The following is a 14556-nucleotide window of genomic DNA, read 5'->3' on the forward strand; positions in this document are numbered from 1 at the left end:
AGACAAAAAAGTTGTGAATAGATTGAAACCCCGACGACCTGTGATAGCAAAATTTTCTAATCTGGCTAATTAAAAGATACAGGCACCCCTAAATTCGAACCATGAGGTTATTGTAATCAATAAGTTTATCTTTAAAAGTGTATACTTCAGCTAAATATACAACAAATGATATTTAAGAAAATGATAAAAACCCCAAAAATATGAAAGAATATAAAAAAGAAAGGATTTTCTCAAATGTTGTTAGCTCAGAGTAGTTTAACTGGTCACAGATGCACGTTTTGTTTGACGGAGATTGAGAGAAAATTGAAAGAAGATTGAACGGAACTATACTCTTGGATTTGATTTTTTTCCTCTTCGCAAACTATCTCCCTTCCCAACTTTATTTCTAATTTTCGTTTGGTCCAAAGTAAGGAATTAGAGTTTTCAAACCCACTCATCCTACCGAATGTGAGAGAGAGAATCAATTGTTCAGTTTTATGGGAAGGTAAGTTTATTATTTTCAATTTATCAAATTTTTCCATTTTGATTTAGAATTTTGAGATGAGAATAAGAGAACATGTAGTGGATTTTTCTCAATTAAAGTGTGTATTCATGGGATCGACCGAAACCGTGAATTTACCAATTGGGAGGAAAAATCAGGACTGGTCTTTATCTTTGCTAACTTAGCAAAGCTTCATTTTATTATACAGTACAAAGAAATAAGCAAAAAAGTATACATAGCTAGGGTAAAGCCGTTACCATAATGACACATCTCGATAATAAGTACTCCCCCTGTCTTTTTTTATATGTCTTAATTTCTACTTTAGTATGTCTTTTTTTATTTGTCCGCCCTGTTTACAAACATATTGTTCCCTTGAACTATCAAATACCCTTTATTTTTTATAATCACAAAATCATTTTTAATATAAACTTAATTTAAAATCTTAAATATTATCACCATATATATCTATTCAATATCTTTGTATTAATCGTCATTCCTTTTTAAAATAAAAACATTTATAGATAGTTATAAAATTCCTAATAAAACTTTTACTTATACTTATATAATTTTATTTTTGATAATAACATAATATTAAATAGGGTTAATCAAGGGTTAGTCATGACATTTTATAGGATATCCTTAATATTTTGAAAAATCAATTAGGACTGTAATTAAAGACTTATATAATTTTAATTAAAGATGGAGGGAGTGATATTTGTATATTGATTTTGACTTGGGCCCGTTTGTTTGTAGTAATAATATAACGCTACATTTTGTGGTTTATTTTATTTTTTTGATATCACAACTTTTAAATTATAATGTTACCCATTTGTAGAGGCACAAAATTAACATAGCCTATTGCTACTCACCAACTGTCGCCACCACTACAAAGCCATCTAATACCATTTATTTCTCCACCACAACTGTCACTACCTCCCGTTGGCCGTTTGTCGTACTTCTAATTTTGAATCACAAACATCATGTGTAAAGTTTCGGCTGAACAAACTTAGGTCGTTAATTATTTTATTCCATTATATTTTATTGTATTGCAATCAATTTTATTTTAACGGTTAGAACCATGATTTATATAACCAGAAAGTAAAGGTAGCAGGCACCGTTTAGGTGATCCGACAATTATGATCATTTTTTTCCTAAATGGTATAGTCTCATCCTCAAAATATGATATATATATTTATTTATTTTCAATCGTGATGACCAACTACATCTTTCACAATACAACGGTGCCTTTGTTGTAAATATACATAACTAATAATGTCCACGACTATTCACCAACATCACCACCATAAAACCACCCATCGACATTATTTTTTTCATCACCACTGATATATTATCGCCTCCACCACCACTGCTTCTACCAGTCACTAATTCTTCCACTACTAACCACTAATTTATATTGATTTAATTTTTATTGAAATTATTTATTAATATAAAAATACATATTTATTAGATTAATTAAGAGTACATTTAATGAAGAAAATTTAATAAATTATTTATTACGAGAGATTAATGAGACACTAATTAATAAAACACTCATAATGATTCATTTTAATTAGAGCAAACCACAACCATGGATTTAGCTTTCCCCAGAATGCATCCTGACCGCTCTTTATCCAGGCTAAGTTGTCCATGCTATGCTTTATATATATATATAACATTAGTCCGGGTGCGGGGGCTTAAGGTCTTGTGAGGTTTCTTGAATTTGAAAAGTACTTTTTGCTATTTTTGAAAAGATTTTTTCAAACTGTTTTTACTGTACTTAATTATGGCATGTTTTGACTGTTTTGAATGGAATTTTAACTGCAGAAATTAATTCAATTTATTTTCATTAATTTGTATTGACTGCCTAGTTATAATTTTTTTTTTTTGAGAACAGAAATAAAACATAAGTTTTTACACCATTATTTTCTAAGAATCAAGAGACCAAAATACTGAGTAAGAATAGATAGAGTAGAAGTGATGGATTTCTCATTGTGTGCATGAGAGATCGATAGAGAGTTTTTCTCAACTGTTTTATCCTGGGAGCGTTGTGATGAAGAAAGAACCGTTTGCATAAAACTCAAGGCAGAGCCACGAAACGTCCTAAAGAGAGCGACCTGGTCATGACTCAGCCGTCACTTTGTTTTGTGTTATAATCTTTGTTTTGCAGATGTGAAATCGGAAATTGTTCCAACAGAACCTTTAGAATCTATAGTTTAGATAGCATGTGACCAGACATTTAGGCATGTAGGAGTACGTAAAAACCATCCAAGATAGAAAGATTGCAAGAGGTTGTACAATTATTAACTGTTCAAATAGTCAAAATCAATCCAAGAAATATATTGACTACACTTTCAGGTAAGGGCAGTAGGAGAGATATCTAAAGGCAGTGAAAATACAAGTATCATCTTAAAACATAAATGGAAGAAGATTAAATGAAACAACAGCTTAGAATTTCAGAAAAATGAATGCATCAACACATACAAATTTGAAACCTCAGTCTTAATACTTAAAAGCGATTTAGAACCATATTCAACTTTACTTCTTGGGTACCCAAGTAAGGAATAATAAGTCCTAAAATGTTTGAATTATGATCCCACCATAGAAAACTCAAAATAGTAGTATAAAAGAAACTTACCCCTTCTATATTCAGCTTAAAAGATTCGGATTTTACTTCCTTATTCCCCACCAGAGACCCCATCTGTGCAGCATTTTTTATTAGCAAAAAGAAGCAAAAAAAGAAAAGAAAAAAATAAAGAAAGGGAAACAAATCGGGTGGAGGAGAATGATGAACCTTACTCTCAAGAAAATGCAGCTCTTGAAGAATTGCAAGGAGAAAAGAAAGTAACCTCTAAGAGTTTTCAATCGAATCTAACTTTCGTCATTCCTCAATGTAAACCCTGGTGAAAGAAAGAAAGAAGAAGCCAAAATAGAGTGGAGTGTATACCTTATTGGTGGGAATGTACTCTAAAAAGCTCAGTGTACACCCAATGGTGGGATGAGGCATGAAACCCTAGTAATAATTAGTTGATTAGTATTTACTGCGAAATCATTAGTATGTCATTTTTTACTAGTATTTGTTTGTCTTCTAGGAAAACAAGGTATCCAGTTGGTTGGAATAACAAATTATGAACATATTATTTATAATTACAATATTTACTTAAAGAAAACGTGTCCTCTTAATTGTCCAAAAGGACCAAGATAAATGTCTAACCAAAACCTGTTGTTATCTCCCGTACGAACCAACCAATTATCAAAAAGAAAAACCTCGCCAAGTTTTGGGTCCGTTCTTACAACTGGATCAGAAAGGCACAAGTGGTAGACCGATCATGGTTGTATTCGAATGCATGGTCATATGCCTGTTACATCTTCACATTTTAAGGTATTTTAGAGTTTCCCTCGGAAAAACTAAATTCCCAAAGAACCGAGCCAGGACTTATGTGATGTCGGGTTGGAAAAAGTTTTACCCCATATTTGCAAAAGAATTTTTTTTTATCAACATGGAAGTTCACGTGTTATGTATGCTTACCGCTTTCGCATAACATTATAAATTACATTCTGAATACATCTATCTCACTGAAAAAATTACGGGTATTGATGTCAATAGTCGAAAATAATAACATTGCACAGTATATTGAATATTTCATGTTTCAACGGGGATGATTGCGACACCTGAATTTGGACACCACTGTTTTCTAGTCCAATATTATTTGTTTTCGTTAAATTTTCTTGGAAACAGTTTGTCGGGTAGAAAGAATAAAGAAGATTTAAATGATAGGAATTACAATATCATCTTTATCAAAAATATTTAAAATATTTCTACATCAATGGGGGTTCTCAGTTTGGATGGTTCAGAAGTATATTATTTAAAAATTTGATAACAAATTGGGATGATGTAATGGGTTATAATTAGGTCCTGGGCATGACAATTTTGGCTTGTATCGATATACTTTATGTTTTGATTTTCTGGAAGGAGACGACGAAAAAATTGACTTCAGATAAAAAACTAGTAAAAGCTAAAAGAAATACTAGTACTTACATGTTATGTTACCACCAGTATGGTCACGGTCAAGAGCGCCGAAAACGAATGCACGCTCCATCCATATCGGGGCTTCGTTTTTAGACAATCTCACGCATATCTTTTTGAGAATGATATCCGCGACAGTACAACCTGATCCATAAGTTACATACTTTGTGGAATATAATCCCATGAGATTCTTACTTGTCACTTTCCCATTTGCCTCAAATTTCAATTTTTTTTATTAGATAACAATTCTAGAAATGGCATTGTTATTTTATTCGATAACAATTGAATATTTTCATCATTTTCTCCACAGAGTCCTCCAAACATTTACAAGAATCTCTCTGAATTATACTTATGCAATCCGTAGAGTATTTATAAACAAATTCAAAGTTTAGATACCATTATGGGAAATTAACAACTTAAACAAAAGAGTATTATGTTACAATTATATCACTAAAAACGAAAGACTTACATTTCTATTGAACCCCTTAATAGTTGGTTGGTCCTCGGTATGGAAACTCTCAAACACCATCTGATAATCATTTTTTCTTGCCTTTTTTGGCCTCTGCTGATTTTGTTTTTCTTTTTTCTGATTACGAATGGCTCTTTCAATGCCCACAATTGTTGGATTCTCTACATTAGCTATTTCATATTTTATGTACTCTTCCGTCGTATTATTGAAGCGCCAGCCACCTGCAAAGCCACCACAAACTTTATCTTTGAAGACTTTAAGTTTATCTTGATTAGTTTCTCTTATTTCACAACAATTTTTACGATACTTATATGGTAGAGTTGTTAATCCGTCACCAATAACAATAATGTATTTATAATTCTTATTTTCTCATCCCCCTTGCAATGCTAATACCAATGTGCCATGACATATAAACTCTATCTAAAAAACCATAAATTTAAAGAAAATGTATAAGAAGTTAGAATGTTTTCAAATTATATGGGGCGAGAGGGATACCAAAAACCCTGATAAATCTAACCCACTAACACATTGAAGACTAAATCAATTAACAAAATGAGGCTTCAACTGCTGTTCTTGAAAACATAGACAATAAAATCCACCCAATATTTGTAATAGTGAACCTTTAGAATCTATAGTTTAGATAACATGTGACCAGACATCTAGGCATGTAGGAGTACATAAAACCAGCCAAGATAGAAAGATTGCAATAGTTTATACAATTATTAACTAAAGTAGAAACTCTTTTAATTAATACTCGATTATTTAATAAACTCTCTTAAATAATATTTTTGGCCGGTCCCGAGTCGGGGACAACGTGCCAAATTAACAATTCGCTAAAATTATAAGATAATACATTTTCGATTACCTATGTAGACCCTATATGAAACATAATTTAATAATGCAATATATATATTCAATACATTGATGATTTACGAAGACTTTTTGAAAAATGATTTAATTGTCTTCTGTATTTTGCTAAAATCAATATCGCATTGAATTTCGTCTCTAATTTTTCTTATGATTGTAATAATTTTTGGTGTTGCTTTCTTATAGCACAGCAAGAAAATAACCTGGTTTTGTTAAGGGGACTCTATTGTAGAACTTTCATCATCTTCTTCCACATCTTTATCAGCTCCCATGACGCTCTCGATTATTTCTTCATCAGTCAACAACTGTGTAACTTCATTTTCTTCCGGATAATTTAGGACATCTTCGACATTCATTGAATTGCGATAGACCAACTTCTCGATCAAATTTCTCAAGTATTAAGTGATTTAACGGTCTGTATGTTCATCCAAATTGTCTAAACTTGTGTTATCTGTTGATCTAAGTTTACAATGACGAAAGCAGTTTGCAAGTGGACTTTTACGAACATCGATAGTCCATGCTGATATTGCAAGATTCATTGCATCTAACACATTTATCTATAACTTAATAAAATATTAATTAATATATAAATTAATAGTTCTTAATTTACCAATGTTTGAGGGTGAAAATGGTTTCTGCTGATTCGGTAATTTCGGGTGGGTGGGTGAGAAACGAGTCTAAACCCTAAACAATGTACTGCAAGGGAGTACTTTAGATTCAAGAGGTCAATCTGTATAAATACGGCCTAAAACAAGAAATGGCCGTTCCAGACTTGCTTCGGTCACAAAGAGGAGGAGAAGGGTTGGTTTTGGGGAGGAAAACGAAGAGAGTGTTGAGACCAGAATAGTTGATCCTGAAAGAGTAGTTGTTTTGTGACTTGCATCAGAAAGTGGTAAGCTAACAGATGAGAAATCTAGCAAACGTTTTCTGAGTGTTGTATGCTCCTGACTAGAACTTGTTGTTCGGTGGAAATAGGTAAGACCTATTTATACAAGTCGAAGTGAAACGTACTCTGGTCTCGTAAGAAATGGAAAACGGATGAGTAAATGGGAGGAGGTGGTAACCGGTAACGCCTGGAATTGATGTTCCATAAAAGAAAGCGTTTTACCATTGCTCCCTGTATTTACTAATCGCCTCATCCTTATGACACTTTCTTGTAACGGGCGTAGTGTACGCCGCACGCTGTAAACCTCCAAACCAATACCCAATGAGCATCCCCCAGTTTGTGACATGTGTTGATGTCTCGAGTGTTTTCGTGGAAAACATGTAGCATGTTTCTGTTGTTTGGCAAGTTGAGCTTGGAAGACTTGCCGGCTCGGTGGTGACCTTCGACGGTCGAAATTTTGCATCTTGAGAGGAAGGGTAGCCGTTGATTATTGCAACTCTTCGTTTGGTATCCAGTGGCATGAAAGCATGGCCGGCATGGATTTAATATGGCCTAGTTTAGGCGTGGCCAAAATCTAGGGTTTTGGCATTGTTTGGGCGCGACCAAAACTAGGGCTTGGCGTTGAGCCAAAAGGTTTCCATGTGTTAGCTGGTAACCTTGGGAGTCTAAGATATGCGTCTTATATGGAAATGTGGTCGTCGATTATTGCAAGCCTACGTTTTGTAAGCCGTGAAGGGAAGTCCGGCATGGTATGGTTTAGGCGTATCAAGGTGGCTGGCACGACATGCCATTGGCACATGTGGCATGGTCGGCATGCCTTGGAGCGGTTTAGGCGTGTCCAAAAATAGGGTTTTGGCGTTGGGACAAAGGTTATCATGCGTTGGTTGGTGACCTTGTACGGCTAAGATTTGCATCTAAGATGGAAGGATGGTCGTTGATTGTCGCACGCCTTCGTTTTGGCAGCCGTGAGGGGAAGGCCGGCATGGTATGGTTTAGGCGCGGCAAGGTGGCTGGCACGGCATGCCATTGGCACATGTGTCATGGTCGGCATGCTTTGGCACGGTTTAGGCGTGGACAAAACTAGGGTTTTGGCGTTGGGCCAAAGGTTACCATGTGTTGGTTGGTTACCTTGGACGGTTAAGATTTTCATCTAAGATGGAAGGGCGGCCATTGATTGTCACACACCTTCGTTTTGGAAGACGTGAAAGAAAAGGCCCGCATGGTATGGTTTAGGCGCGACAAGGTGGCTGGCACGGCATGCCATTGGAACATGTGCCATGGTCGGCATTCCTTGGCGCGGTTTAGGCAAAGCCAAAGGTTACCATGCATTGGTTGGTGACCTTGGACGGCTAAGATTTGCATCTGAGATGGAAGGGTGGTAGTTGATTGTCGCACGCCTTCGTTTTGGCAGCCGTAAAGGGAAGGCCGACATGGTATGGTTTAGGCGCGGCAAGGTGGCTGGCACGGCATGCCATTGGCACATGTGGCATGGTCGGCATGCCTTGGCGCGGTTTAGGCGTGGACAAAACTAGGATTTTGGCGTTGGTCCAAAGGTTACCATGCGTTGGTTGGCGAGCTTGGACGACTAAGATCTGCATCTCAGATGGAAGGGTGACCGTTGATTGTTGCAACCCTTCGTTTTGGCAGCCAGCGGCATGTAGCGGGGCCGGCATGGCTTTCGCATGCAATCGTTGGCATGGTTTGCCATTGGCACGGTGGCGCGGCTGGCATGGTTGGCATTCCTTGGCGCGGAGGTGTGGCTGGAACGACATGCCATTGTCACATGTGGTGCGGCTGGCATGGTTGGCATGCCTTGGCGCGGTGACGTGGCTGGCATGGTTTTCCATTAGCACGGTGGCGCGGCTGGCATGGTTGGCATTCTTTGGCGCAGAGACGTGGATGGCATGGTTGACATGCCTTGGCGCGGAGACGTGGATGGAATGGTGGTGCAGCTGGCATGGTTGACATGCCTTGGCGCGAAGATGTGGCTGGAACGGCTTGACATTGGCACGGTGGCGCGGCTGGCATGGTTGGCATGCTTTGGTGCGGAGACGTGGATGGCATGGTTTTCCATTGGCACGATGGTACGGCTGGCATGGTTGGCATGACTTGGCGCGAATATGTGGCTGGCACGGCGGCATGGCTGGCATGGTTGGCATGCTTTGGCGCGGAGACGTGGCTGGAATGGTTTGCCATTGGCACGGTGGTGCGGCTGGCATGGTTGGCATGCCTTGGCGCGGAGATGTGGCTGGCACGGCATGCCATTAGCACATGCGGCTGGCATGGTTGGCATGCCTTGGCTCGGAGACATGGCTGGCATGGTTTTCCATTGGCACGGTGGTGTAAGAATTTGGGGTTTGGTGTACGAAGGTGATGTCGGTGAATACTAAGGGTTTTACCATGGAACATGACACATATATATGTAAAAAAAAGGTACCCTGGTAATTCTTACGTAGGCGTGTTGAATGATTCAATATATGCGCTAGAGGTCCTAGTGACGTCATATCAGATGTAAGGTTCTACGATTTTAACCCTAATCTAAAAACCACCATCAAAATTAAGTCCCTTGCTTAGATCGGAACATGAGCATTGTAGCAAGGTAAGCATAAGATGGTGACAGGCAAGGACAAAATCGAAATGACAAGTCGTGAAAAGATGGTCAAGAAGACCCGACTAACCTTTTTCGAGAGGTAAAGAGAGTTCGTGATTCTCGTGTTGGCGGCCTTGCAAAGATTTTACTTGTGGTGTTGCTGGCTAGACCGTGAAGTGGTGAGATGTATATTGTCGGCTTGGAATGGGAGCCACAGGCGTTGGTCGGCTTGGAATGGGAGCCACAGGCGTTGGTCGTATTGGAATGGGAGCCGCAGGCGTTGGTCGTCTTGGAATGAAGGAAACTGGCTTTGGTCAGCGGAATGGTGGAAACTGTCTTCAGTCCGCAGAATGGTGTAAACTGGTTTCAGAACTTAGGCTACCAAACGGTGGTGATGACGCTGGAACTTCGGTTATCAAATGGTAGTGATGGCGCCTGGAAACTTTTTCGAAATCAGGGTTTAGGATGCCGAAACCATAATTAGCGCTCCTTACTAAAATCGTTGTAGAATTCTCGTACGAACTCGGATTTTGACGGTACGCCCCTCCATCTGACCGGAAAAGAATTTTCTATCTCCTTACGCGGGAATATTTAGGTTTTGAGCTCGTTTAGGAGGTGAAAACGTCCCGACAGTGAAACTCAGGAAGAATTCAGGAGGGATGTTGCGGGCCCGGGGTAGCATAGTCGCGCCGAGTCATCTGTTCCCGTTCATGGAGGAAGAAGGGAACTTTATTTTGTGCAAAACTCTAGAAACTTCTTCCGTATGAAAAGAGGTATTGACCTTCTTCTGTTTTATGTTGCTCGTTTATATCCGCGCTTTCGTCTGCAGTGTCTTTCCAGTGGATTCCAAAATTTACCAAACTCCATTGCATTCTTGGGATGGATGGATGGAATATATGCTCGGCAACGATTATGTCAGGGTTAATCTTGGAGATTGTGGTTGCGGTGTCGGTCCATCCTCGGCTTTAGGTCGTTCAGTGCCTGGACCTTGTGATCGTGATGATGATGTGCTGTGAATGCTTGTATGGTAGAAAACTTCTGGCGCCCCCGGATGAAACAGGGAGACGTTCCGTTGCCGATGTACTGCTATCAAGTCTTCCAGGACTTTGTTCCAAGCGACATCCTTCGAACCATCTTCTGAATCTTGGACTATCGTATGGAATGAGATGTGGTAAGAAGTCTCCAGTTATACTTCGGTTTGATCTGATGGCATGGATGAATATGTGAATGTATCTTTTTGGTGTTCTCATGTACGGCTTCGTGTTGAAAAATTCCTGCGGCTCGTGAAACTTCGACAGTGATGATGTTGAAATCAGAAATAACCTGGTTGAGGGGAGTGAAAGCGTCTCATGCTGGTAGTCCCCATGTGCATCCTATTTTCACTGCATCGCCTTGAATCCATGTTCACGTGATTTGATACAAGCTTATCGTACTCTTCTGGATGTGACGCTGGGATGCTCAGGATATCGCATGGACGAAATACTCTGGATAGAGAAGATGTAGGAATGAGAGAGTTATGTTGTTTATCATGGCTCCCTCTATTTCTTCAAGAAAATGTTTCAGCCGCGTCTCTGGAGTTATCTAATGAGTCTTTGATGGTCGTCGATGGACTGCGAAGAGAAGTCCCCAGTCGCATTTTTCTTCAGTTTCTGAAGTTGTTTTCCTCTGAGCAGGCTTGGGATCCTCCGCGGCCTCGTAAAGTGTTGAAGGCGTCTTCTAGACAGAGAGGTGATGATATTCTTGCGTTGCACCCTTGAAGAGTAGATGACCTTATTGCGGCTATGGCCTTTTGGTTGACTGTGTCTTCTGAGATTTGACAGTGAAGGGATTCCGTGTATATCATCAGTCCTCAAGTATGGTTTACATGTTTCCATATTTGTAGTGATTGATACTGTGGTGAAGCTATGGTTGGTATCAACAAATGAGCGGCAACAATTCTTGGTAGCATATGTAATCAGAAGAGACTACATTGTCGTGGTAACAAAGTAGGTTGGATGGAATTGTATGGGAATCCATGGAAGTAAAAGGATTGGCTGGAGTTGTACGGGAATCCGTGGAAGTAAAAGGATTGGCTAGATGCGTAAGCGAGCAAACTGTCCATGACTACGAAGATTGGTTGGTTGTGATCATGATCCTTGACATGAGGAGCGTGGTGGTACGGCCCTTTGCAGGAAGAAGCGTCGTTGAAGAAGCTTCGGATCTTGAAGAAGATGTTGAAACTTAAGAAGCCGAACGCTGAAGCCTCTTCTTGGATTCTGGAGAAGCTTATGGAGAGAACGCTGAAACGGAGCGGCTGCTAGAGCGAGCGTTGAAGCGGAGCGGCTGTCGGAGTGATCGTTGAAGCGGAGTCGCTACTGGAGGATGTCGAAGCGGAGCAGCTGCGTTATTCAGTGGGCTGTCAAACTGGACACCCTTCAAGCGAACAATGGTTAGGAGTCCCCAGTTCCATCTATCAATCGTTCTTTCCAGGAGAGGTTGGGGTTTGGGAACGGCTTCTCTGGTTGGAAACAGTTGTTTCCCTGATGCAGTGCGGTTGAGGGCTGCAAATATGCCTTGACGTTGCTCCTTGGGGAAATATATAATCTCACATAAATGTCTCATCATAGACTGCACGATTTTGCGGGCGAAGTCCCCAGAAATCATGCATCTCTTGACAGGGAAAAGAGTCTTTGTGAACTCAGGGGGGTTGCTGATTTTTCTTTGCTTCGATTTTGGAGAAGTCGTTCCTGATCTTTTCGTGTAATGAAATTAGATTGTTGATTCCCTTCTACTCGGAAGAGCAACGCTGGAAGGATGCAAGTTGCTGGCGCAGGGAAGATGCAAGCTGCTGTGAAGATGCAAGTTGTTAGCGCTGGAAAGGATGCAAGCTGCTGGCGCTGGAAAGATGCAAGCTGCTGTAAAGATGCAAGATGTTAGCGCTGGAAGGATGCAAGTTGCTGGCGCTGGAAAGATGCAAGTTGTTAGCGCTGGATGAGCTTGGAATGGGCGCTGGCTTGGATTTGGTATGGCGCAGACTGTCGGTTGGGCATGGCACGGACTGTTGGTTTGGCACGGCGCTGGCTTGGCGTGGCGCGGACTTGTTCTTGCGGGCCCAGTTACCTCTTTTCATACGTAGCTCAAATAGGAAATCATTTCCTTATTCAAATTCCAAAAGTGTTATGCGTATGAAAGGGGTTGGCTCTCCTTTTTATCTCGTATATTTGTTCTCATGTCATGGTGTTAGCGGTAGCGCGGTAGCAATAAATTGGGCAAGAATATTCCAGCTATGTACTCTAGCGTTTCTCTTTCAATTTGTTTTCTTGTTTTCTTGTGTTGGTGAAAACCCTAGCCATAGGTATGCCTTCCATAAATCTGTAGAAATATTGTTCTTCTGAACTGGTGTAAACCCTAGCCGTGGGTATGCATTTCATAAACTTGTAGAAACACTTCGTCGTAAACAATTCCTCTTCGAATATCACCATAGTAACGTCGGTTACCTCATGAATAGTGACGGGTAATCATTATTATGCAAAGTAGGCACGTACTGGTAGGTGACTGTTGTTGGTTTTTTATTTGAAAGGCAAACAAAGCGCTTGGTTTATGGTTTTGATTTTCTGGATTTTTGGGTTGATAGACAAGTATTACCCCTGAGAGTTTTGGATTATTATTTGGAATGAACTGTTTTAGAATATTGATGTTTTTGGTTATGAATATAAGTGGCATGAGTACCCCAGGGAAGTCATGGAATTGTGAATGTTGTGCGATAGTAGAAAGCATGAAACACGGGAAAAATATGGCTATCGGTTATTTATCTCCCCTGTGAAGATTTGAAGTAGTATACCATGTATTTTGTCTAGCAACACTTACTCGGTTTTTTGGATCTCCTGATGAAAAGGAATCTCCCGGGTGTAAGACCGAGTTTTGTGGGAAGCACCACCGTGACTGTGGAAAGTCCCCAGTCATCCCTTGTCGTGCCATGACTGGTAACCGGGCCGTCTGGTAACTGAGTCGTCGATCCCTGGGCGGGTCGTTTGGATTCTACCGTCCTGACGTCTGGGTCGAAATATGAGATCGAGGATTGAAAGTTGACATTGTAATAGAAAGATCAATCTCCCACTGTGGTCGCCAATTGTTTGAGGGTGAAAACGGTTTCTGCTGATTTTGGTAATTTCGGGTGTGTGGGTGAGAAACGAGTCTAAACCCTAAACAATGTACTGCAAGGGAGTAATTTAGGTTCAATAGATCAATCTGTACAAATACGTCCTAAACCAAGAAATGGTCGTTCCAGGCTTGGTTCGGTCACAAAGAGGAGGAGAAGGGTTGGTTTTGGAGAGGAAAGTGAAGAGAGTGTTGAGACCAGAATAGTTGATCCTGGAAGAGTAGTTGTTTTGTGACATGCATCAGAAAGTGGGAATCTAACAAATGGAAAAACTAGCAAACGTTTTCTAAGTTTTGTATGCTCCTGACCAGAACTTGTTGTTCGGTGGAAATAGGTAAGACCTATTTATACAAGTCGAAGTGAAACGTACTCTGGTCTCGTAAGAAATGGAAAACGGATGAGTAAATGGGAGGAGGTGGTAACCGGTAACGCCTGAAATTGATGTTCCATAAAAGAAAGCGTTTTACCATTACTCCCTGTATTTTCTAACCGCCTCATCCTTATGACACTGTCTTGTAACGGACGTAGTGTACGCCGGACGCTGTAAACCGCCAAACCAATACCCAATAAGCATCCCCCAGTTTGTGACATGTGTTGATGTCTCGAGTGTTTTGGTGGAAAACATGTAACATGTTTCTGTTGTTTGTCAAGTTGAGATTGGGAGACTTGCCGACTAGGTGGTGACCTTCGACGGTCGAGATTTTGCATCTTGAGAGGAAGGGTAGCCGTTGATTATTGCAACCCTTCGTTTGGTATCCAGTGGCATGAAAGCATGGCCGGCATGGCTTTAATATGGCCTAATTTAGGCGTGGCCAAAATCTACGGTTTTGGCATTATTTGGGCGCGACCAAAACTAGGGCTTGGCGTCGAGCCAAAAGGTTGCCCTGCGTTAGCTGGTAACCTTGGACGGATAAGATCTACGTCTTAGATGGAAATGTGGCCGTCGATTGTTGCAAGCCGTGAAGGGAAGGCCGGAATGGTATGGTTTAGGCGCAACAAGGTGGCAGGCACGGCATGCCATTGGCACACGTGGCATGGTCGGTATGCCTTGGCGCGGTTTAGGCGTGGCCAAAACTAGGGTTTTGGCGTTGGTCCAAAGGT

Source organism: Papaver somniferum, chromosome 3 (genome assembly GCF_003573695.1).
Source record: "Papaver somniferum cultivar HN1 chromosome 3, ASM357369v1, whole genome shotgun sequence".
In the NCBI taxonomy this organism is placed as follows: Eukaryota; Viridiplantae; Streptophyta; class Magnoliopsida; order Ranunculales; family Papaveraceae; genus Papaver; species Papaver somniferum.